General features: G+C 34.6%; 1 long non-coding RNA gene across 1 annotated transcript in view; it reads right to left on the minus strand.

Annotated features, from left to right (window-relative positions):
* Nucleotides 1-9748, minus strand: part of LOC138917714 (uncharacterized) — a 64722-nt gene extending 54974 nt beyond the window's left edge. The window contains exons 1-2 of the long non-coding RNA XR_011426162.1: nt 9612-9748; nt 4205-4247 (exon numbers count right to left, since the gene is read on the minus strand). This is a non-coding gene — a long non-coding RNA (uncharacterized lncRNA). The remainder of the gene's footprint in view (nt 1-4204; nt 4248-9611) is intronic.
* Between the last annotated feature and the right edge of the window lie 274 nt (nt 9749-10022).

A 10022-nucleotide genomic window follows, 5' to 3' on the forward strand; every position in this document is an offset into this window, starting at 1 on the left:
CAACCAATATCTGCAGAATGCACACTTTTCAAGCACGAGCACACATAAAACATTCTCCAGGATAGACCACTTGCTGAGTGTTAAAACAATTGTCAAAAAGTTTAAACAATTGCAAATATACTAAGTATAGTCTCTGACTGCTCTAAATTGGAAATCCACGACAGAAACAAATCTGAGATAACCTCAATATATGGACATTAAAAACACACTTTAAATAACTCAGGGGGCAAAGGAGAAATCATAAAATAGTTTGAGCCATTGAAACTATGAACATGTCATTTCAAAATTTACAGGATGCAGCTTAATTCTTAGAGGTTCTGAATCTTTAAATGTACATATTAGAAAAGAAAAAAAGGTCTCAAATTAATCTTCTAAGTTTCAACCTTAGCAAATTATAAAGAAAAAAGCAAATGAAACTCAAAGCAAGAAGGAAGAAAATAATAAATATTAGAGGAAATCAACGAAATAAAACAACAGAAACACAATAGAGAAAATCAACAAAACCAAAGCTGATTCTTTCAAAACATAAATAAATTTGATAAACCCTTAGCTAGCCTGATTAAGAAAATAAAACAAAAGTAACGAATTACCAAAATCAATAATGAAAAAGGGGCATCACTACCTTCTCTACAGAAATTAAAAGGTTTATGAGGAAATAGTAGTTTAACTAACCGCCAACAAATTAGACAAGTCAGACTATACAGACAAATTGCTAGAAAGATACAGATTACCAAAATTAACTCAGAAAAAGAAGAAGCTGAATAGATCTACACCATGAAAGGAAATTGAATTGTTAATCAAAAATATTCTCAGAGAAAATTTAGGCACAAGTGGCTGCGTCACTGATAAATTATACCAAATGTTTAAAGAAATAATACCATTCCTCGACAAGCTCTTCCAGAAAATTGAAGGGAATATTTCCCAACTCATTGTTTAAGGCCAGTATTACTATGACAACAAAAACTTACAAAGACATCAAGAAAAGAATTCTATAGACCAATAGCTATCATGAATAGAGATGTATAAATCTTTAATAAAATTATAGCACGCTGAATTCAGCAACATATAAGGATTATACATCATGGCCAAGTGGAATTTATACCAGGAATGGAAGTTTGGCTAAATATCTGAAAATCAACTAGTGTAATGCACCATATTAATGAAAGAAAGGACAAAATTCACATGGTAATCCCAATCAATGCAAAGACCTTGTGAAAAAAATTCAACATCTTTTATAATAAAACTTCACTACGAACTAGGAATAAATGAGGTCTTCCTTAAGAAAAACATCAAAGAACTTACATCTAACATCACACTTAATGATGAAAGACCCAAGGCTTTACCCTAAAGATGAGGAAAAAGAGAAACACGTTCTAATCTGTTCTCTTCATTTCTATTCAACATTTTACTGGCAACTTTAGCTGATACATTAAGGCAAGGAGAAGTAGCAGGAGGAGTATGGGAGGGGGAAGAAATGAAAAGAATTCAAATCTGAAGAAATAAAATTTGCAGATACCATAATCCTATGTGTAAAGAATCCTAAGGAATGCCCTTTCTCCTCCCCACACAAAATTTACTAGAATGAATAAATGAGTTTAACAAGGTCATAAGATACAAAAATAATACTTAAAATCAATTTAATTCTATATACTAGCAATGAGCAATCAGAAAATAAAATCAGGAAAACATTTCTACTCAAAATAGCATCAAAAAGAATAACATACATTGAAATAAATTTAACATGCGATGTACAAGATTTGTATAGTGAATACCATAAAACATTACTTGAACAAATTAGATTTAAATAAATGAGGACATATGCCATATTCATGGATTAATATTTTTCCCCAAATTGATGAAGTTTTTCCCAAAACTGATGTATAGATATAATGAAATCCTTTTCAAAATCTCTGCAGGATTTTTTTCTAGAAAACAGCAAGCTAAATTTGAAATTCAAAGACCTAGAATAGCCAAAACAATTTTGCAAAAGAATAAATTTGGAAGGCTTAAACTACCAAATTTCAAAATTTACTATAAAGCAACAGTAAAGAGAGACAGTGTGGTATTGACATAGCATAAGCACATAGATCAGTGAAACTGAATTGAGAGTCCAGAAATAAACCCTTATGTTTATGGCCAATTTTTTTTTGACAAAAGCAATTCAATTATATTTTAAACCAATAGTATTGGTATAATTAGATATCCACGTGCAAAAGAATGAATTTAGATGCTTATCAAAAGTTCACCCAGAATCAACTACCGACCTAAATGTAACAGCTAAAACTATTAAAATTCTTCAAAGAGAACATATGTGTAATATTTCAAGACTCTGGGTTAGGCAAAGAGTTATTAGATACAAAATCAAAAGCCCGAGATATATATATATATATATATATATATATATATATATTATTTCATTAAAATGAAAAACATTTCTACTTCAAAAGACACTACTAAGAAAATGAAAAGGCAAAGCAGACTGGGAGAAAATATTTGGATAATAAATATCTGATAAATGACTTCTATCATAATATATATTATATAATATAGTATATAATATATAGTTTAATAACATGATATAGCATACTATTGTATAACATAATACTATATCACAACTCACAAACAAGAAAAGACCTAAAAGTCATAAAAACATGCATACAAAAACATGTGCAAAGAGTTATAAGCGCATGAAATAAGCACACGAAAATTTGCTAGGCATTATTAACCGTTAGGAAATCAGACTAAACCCAGAATGAAATACCTTTGCATACTTATAAGAATGATTATAATCAAAAAGTCTGATCACACTAAGTTTTCGGCAAGTTGTAGAGAAACTGGAACCCCCACACACTGCTAGCGGAAATGTAAAGTAGTAGAGCCCTTTTCGAAAACAATTTGACAATTTCTTAAACTGAAACATAAACTTACCATGTGAGCCAACAATTCCACTCTTAGTAACCTACTACAGAGAAATGAAAATGTGCCCACACAGTGATTTATACACAAATATTCATAGAAGCATTTTTTGTAATGGCCAAAAACTAAACTATCCAAATATGCATCAAACGCTAAAGGGATAATATGACAAAATATAGTATATATCCATACAATCAGCTATTCAGTAATATAAACAAATGAAATATTGATACATGCTACAACATGTATGAACTTTAAAAATCTTATACTAAGTGACAGAAGCCCAATGCCAAAGACTACTTATCGTAGGATTTCAATTATATGAAATGTCTAAAAAAGGTAACTTTATAGAGACAGAAAGCAGATCAATGGTTATTATCATTCCATAATAATCCATAATATGTTATATCCCATAATAATAACAGCAAATGAGCTCAAGAGAAATTTTCAGAGTGACGGAAATTTCTATAACTGGATCATGGTGACAGTTGCACAACTCTATAAACTCAATAAATATCATTGATTTATATAATTATAAAAAATGAATAAGGAGAAATTTCTATCCTCGAACCCACCATTAACCCATTTTGATGGACGCAGAACGAAGTACCCAGATGTGGTCTTGCACAAATGCAAATAGCTAGATGTTTTAAAGAATATCAGTAATGCTGGAACTTAAATCCAATATTGAAATGACAACTTAGCATGTACAAATCCAGTCAATATTATTTGAAGCCATGCAAATAAAAGTTTTGTAGATGCTCCAAAATATTTGAATGACATGTTACTTCTTTCTGAAAGAATATAGAATATAGAAGTTTTTGAAGCTAGGTTAGCTTACTTCAGCATCATTCATTGAGAACCTAATGAATGGCAAGGACTACGGTCCTTCTGAGAGTTTGAACGTGACAAAGGTCCACCTCCTTTACAAGTCCTGCTCTTCTATGTACTACTTATGGACCTTGGGGAAAATACTTGACCCCTCTGAGTACCAGTTCCCCTCTTTGTAAAATAGGGATTCAATGAGAAAACATGTGAACTATGTAGTAGGCGCTTAGAAAATGTTTCATGCTAACTATATTTCCAAAATAAATGGAAAGTGGAGGAGGTACATGCTTGTGGTTTTAATAATCGTGGGTTTTTCAGGGAGTTGCAACTGAATGCTAGCTTCATTATAGGGATTTGGAAAAAGTAACAGACGTTTTTTGAATAGAAACCTGCTGAGATAAGCCATCCAAAGTGTCCAACCAGGTAAATGGAATGAATCATGATTGACATTATTTCTTACCTGTGGAGTTTTACTGTTGTTTTCCAAATTTGGAGCTTTGTATCTGAAAACAAGCACAACAGAATGTCAAGGAGCTGTTCCTCTCAAAGCCACAAAGCTATCTGGGTTTCCTGGAAGTTCCTGAGAGTCAGAGCTCCAAGGTTGGGAATCAGAACAGTAGATAGGAACTGCAACAGGCATAGCAGCAAAAGATCCTAGGAAGGGCAGAAAGAGAAATGCCTGGCAATTCAGTCAAGGCACAAAGCAAAATCCTGAGGAGACACTGGTGCTTAATTAAACCCAACTGAACAAATGTTTTGTGAAGCTTAAGTTGTGTCTAAAATTATTCCAGGATTTAAAAGTATGGAGTCAATACAAGACCTGGACCTTGCCTTCAAGAAGCTCAGAGATGTGTAGGAGAGATAGAAGTTAACAAATAATTATGTGTGTGAGAAATGCAATAATGGGAATATGTACAAGGAAAGAACAATCATTTCTGCTTAGGCCACCCAATTTTCATAAATTAATTTTTTTACAATCCAATTTTTACAACAATTGAAAAGGATTTTTATGGATCAAGAAAAATTCTCAAAACCTTGCAATATGACAAAACTTTAGAGCTGATTTAGCAACGCATTTTCCAGGGAAAATTTTCTTTTGGACTGACAGTGCTAGAAATGTAAAACCAAATTAGTTTCAATAAAATAGACAAGCTTTGAGAAAAGTAAGAGTGATGCTGGGCCTCAGAGATGGCCAGACAACTGTGTAGTCTCAGGATTTCTCTCCTCCTCTCCTTCTTTTTTCTTCTTCTCTCTGTTCGTCAGTTTCTTTCTCTCCAATGGGCTTCTTCCACACAACTGAAACCATGTCTACTGGTACCTCCAAAATTTGCTTTTCCAATTCTCCATACAGAGAAAGTCTGACACTTGCACTCTCTAAATTGATTCAAAAGTCGGGAGAAACATGATTATGGTGTGGGTGGGGTCACCATCCCTGTGCCCCAAAGTGAGAGGTCATTAAAAATGTAGTCTTCTCACCAGAACCACATGATCCATCTGGAAGAAGAGATTTTCTTAGAAATAAGAAGGTACATTTCCCACAAGAGCCAGCTGCATTCAAGCAGAAAAAGTAACACTTTTTCACCACATTGTTTTCCTTTAAATTCTGATCCATCCTTTTTCATATTTCTTAAATCCTGCCCTCACCCCATCCTCCATTCAACCCTATTGCAAATCTCCTCCACCCACACTACATGAACACAAAAATCAGGTGGTTGTGGAAGGAGACAGTAACATGCCTTCTAGATTCTGTGTTTATTAAGGAAGAGATCATAAGGGACTGAATTGCCCTTGGAGAGGGAGGCCAAGAAACCAAAACTAGAGGAGCTAGTCAAACATGGAGGAAATGGAGTACGACGACATATTCAGTAATTAGAGAGGCATTTTAAGTGATCTAGAGAACACAAAACTCTCTTGACAGATATTTTGAGTAATCAACTTTATTTACCAAGTTTAAGCTATGAGTGCTTCTAATAATACATTACATTTAATCATTTTTTCCCTTTTACACATAATGGCACATTAACCACAAATAAAGAATAGTAATGATTATCTTCCCAGTGAAATATGGAGTAAAAACAATTTCTGCAATCCCAATGTCTTGTTTATCTATAATAAGATGAGCGCATGTGGATGCATGTGTGTTGAGGAGGGGCAATAGGCAATGTCAATCAATTGTATTCATCAACACAGCTTAGAGGCAGACCTTGCATAATTTAGACTCTCCTCAGGCTTGCTGCTTCTGCAAGCAGGCATGCTTATGTTGCATTACCATTTTGATTGAATGAACAGGGTCAATAACATCACTTTTTCTCATCCAAGGAAAGAAAATTATTCTGAATCCAATCATCAATCAATGTATGCAATCAGTCTGTTTAAAACACCTTGGGCTCTCACACAACAGTCTATGCCTAGGAACACAGCTGAAAAAGCCATAGTTTGGGCTGACTTGTTAATCCTAGTACGTCACTACGAAGGTGTTAAAAGGTCAGCTCGGATTCAACATGTGCTCTGCTATTAACAAGATTATGGCAAGGGATTCATCTGAGAAGTTATAGAGTCTGCACTCTGAGACCTGTAGTATGTGCATTCATTTGCATATAATTGTTTATCCATTACTTTGCCATACCATACAGCTACACTATTTTTCTATAATTTCTGGAGGTTAATGGCTTTTTTTTCCCCTCTAAATTCAAAGTCAACACAAACTGACACTAAAGTCAAGAAAATGTGCTTTTCAGAGCGCTGTAACAACAGCTGGCAGTCTGTACATTGTGAAAAATGTATTTGATCAAGGAACTTTTGCTAGCAGCATGCCAATGGATCCACACTGATTTCCTTGAGAAATAAAGGAATTAATCCTCATCTTCCATTTAGGGATAGAAAACAGACTGGGACATCTTTCACCATACAAATCTCTGACTTAGACTTCACTCAGACTTTTGTGCAAGTAAATATAATTACTGAGCAAAACAGAGGAACAAAAGAGCAGATTTTGAATCTCTCCCTGAATGGCCAGAATAATCAGCAGGCAGCTGAAGATGAGTGGGTTTCAACTGGAGCTATTGTGTTCCTGAATCCTCTGACGAGGCACAAGCGTGGGGGAGATCTGGGCTGTGGGGCAAGATTGAACGTTGTGGCCGGCAAACCCCCAGCACTATTTGGATGTGAGTTCCTGGTGCAAACAATAGGTACTGCCTTCCCTTGCTTTCAACCAAGACATATGTGCTGTTTCTTAAATTTCTCCGTAGAAATACTATTTCTAAAATGTTTCAACTGAGCACCTCAAAATTAGATAAAACAGATAAATATTAAAAATTATTTTTAAAACATAGCCAAGGCAGAGAAATAGAAGGGTAAAAGTCAGATGCCAGAAATGTTGGAAGCCATTGGTGAGCTGGCACTGGAGTCAGAGAGAATGCTTTGAGGGCGTCTGATAATACACATGGGCCTAAACACAGCTTTTTAAGAAATTATTTTAATTGTGATTAAAATATATATGACATAAAACATGATGTTAACCACTTTTAAGTGTACAATTTGGTGGTATTAATTTCATCCACACTATTGTGAAAACATAATCACTATTTCTAAATCTTTTCCATCACCTCAAACAGAAGCTGTACCCACTAAGCAAAAATTCCCCATTGTCCCTTCTCCTGCTAACCTGTAATCTACTTTCTGTTTCTATGAGTTTGCCTATTCTAGATATTTCAGGTACATGGAATCATACAGTACTCGTCCTTTTGTGACTGACTTATATTACACTTGGCATACTGTTTTCAAGGTTCATCCATCTTGTAGTATGTTTCAGAACTTTGTTCCTTTATAAGGCTAAATAATATTCCATTATATGCGTGCACTACATTTTGCTTATCCGTTCATGTGTTGACAGACACTTGGGTTGTTTTCATCTTTGGCTATTGTGAATAATGCTCCAATGAATCTTGATGTTCCAAAATCTATTCAAGTCCCTGCTTGAAATTTTTCGGATATATATCTACTGTAGATTTAGAGTTTTAATGGGCCACAACAAATCAAGAAAAAGTAGACATGGCCTGGAACCTCCACATCTGGAGGAAGCTTGGATTAGGGAGTCCCTAATAAACCTGAGACCGCTAAAGGGCAATATCCTCAGTAGGTCAAATGGAAACAAAATAATTGCTCCCCACAGAAGGATTGCTACATAGATCTTAGTTGTGAATGTATGGAACAGAGAAAAAAAGAAAAAGTAATTCAAAGAATTTTTAAACCAGAGCCCTGAATCACACGGGTTTGTGCTACAATTAATACTACACATGTGGCCTGAAAAACCTTAAGCCAAATGGCCTTGGCTTGATTAGGTCTCCAAGTAACTAGAGAAAACAAACACTGACTTCTTTACTAACCATAGATTTTCAAGAAACGTGAACTAAATTGGGGCTGGCCCTGTGGACAGCTGGTTAAGTTCGTGCACTCTACTTCAGCAGCCCAGGATTTCACTGGTTCGGATCCTGGGCACAGACCTAGCACTACTCATCAAGCTATGCTGAGGCAACGTCCCACACAGCACAACCAGAAGGGCCTACAACTGGAATATATGACTATTACTGGGGGGCGAAAAAGAAATGGCAAAATCAGCGCAAACAGAAACCTCAAATAAGATGGTAGGTATAAATCCACACATATGAAATCCATACTCAATGTTTATGTGAGACAAAAATTCATCAAACTGGACTTGAAAACATCCATCCATGTATTATTTTTAAGAGATACATTGAAAACTAAAGTTCTTTGGAAAGTTCAGTTGCATAAAATATATTCAGAAAAATTTAACACCCTGTCTTCATAAAAAAAAGTTCTTGGCAAATTATGAATAAAAGAAAACTTCCGTATCCTGATTATCTTAAAAACTTTTCAAGAGACATAATTCTTAACAGTGAAATATTGAAACATTCCTTTTAAAAAGTAGGAGAAAATCAAGTATACTCACTACTGCCTTTTCTTTTCAACAGACAACTTTTCAGCTTTGTTTGCAGTAACACAAAAAGAAACTACAAGCATATGCATTGGAGAAGAGAAAAAAATATATATCATTATTGCAGATCATTTGACTGTCTACATAGAAAACCCAAGAGAATTTATAGACAAACTATTAGTATTAATAAGAGACTATGGATAAATTATTAGCATTAGCAAGAGAGAACATGAACCTTGTTTCTGGATACAAGATAAATATATAAAAACTAATGATTTATATACACCAGCAAAAAATAGAAAATGTAAATTTTAAAAAGATCCATTTTTAAAATAGCAACAAAAATATAAGGGGCTTAGGAATAAATCCAACAAAAGATTATGATCTTTATGTAAACATTTATTAAACTTAATTTAAAAAATTATAAAAGACACATGTAAATAAAGATAAATGACATATTCACTAATAGGAAAACTAAATAGTGCAAAGATTCCACCCAAATTGATCTATAACTTCACTGCAATTCTGATCAAATTCTCAACAGAGATCCCAGAAACAAAATAGACACACACAAAAAGAAGGTATGTCAAGAGGGGGCATTGCCATTCAACTGGAATAGGATGTATTTTTAATTTTTCAGAAATTTGTATTTCCATGTGGGAAAAAAAGAAAGCAAATCCTTGATTTATATACCCTGTTAAATTAAAAACTTAAATGTAAAATGTAAAACTTAGAAATATTTAGAAGAAAATCACTGAAAATATCTTTATGACTTAAGAGTGGTGAGAATGTCTCAAACAAAACATGGAAAGTGTTAACCTAAAACAAAAGATAATAAGAGAGAGATTTGACTACACTAAAATTAGTAATCAGGCAAATGGAAATTCAATCCACACAAGATGCCCTTTCATACCTTCCTCAGAACCTTCTGATTCAATCCCGATCCGCTCGCTCCTTCTCATTGCTCATCACCACAAGGATGGGTCGGTCATAAGATATGCACACGCTGGCACCTTCTGGACATGCCTGGCCTCAAGTTCAAAGGCTGTGGCCAGAGAGGGAGCTGCGCAATGTTGCCAGGAAATGCCAGATTCTGTGAAGGAGTTCACCAGCTGTCTTCCCATCAGCTTGCAGGCATGAGCCTTTGCATTGCTCAGATCCTCACTAACACTCACGGGTATTTTTAACTATAAAACACAAGGAAGGTGAGTCATCACCAGCATCAGCCCTTAAGAGTCAAATTTGTCTTCCACTCCACTTGCCCCTAAATGTTGTCCTCATACTCCTCTCCAGCCCAATCCATCTCTTTTAGGTAATCAGTGCG

This window comes from Equus caballus, chromosome 15, assembly GCF_041296265.1.
Source record: "Equus caballus isolate H_3958 breed thoroughbred chromosome 15, TB-T2T, whole genome shotgun sequence".
Taxonomy (NCBI): Eukaryota; Metazoa; Chordata; class Mammalia; order Perissodactyla; family Equidae; genus Equus; species Equus caballus.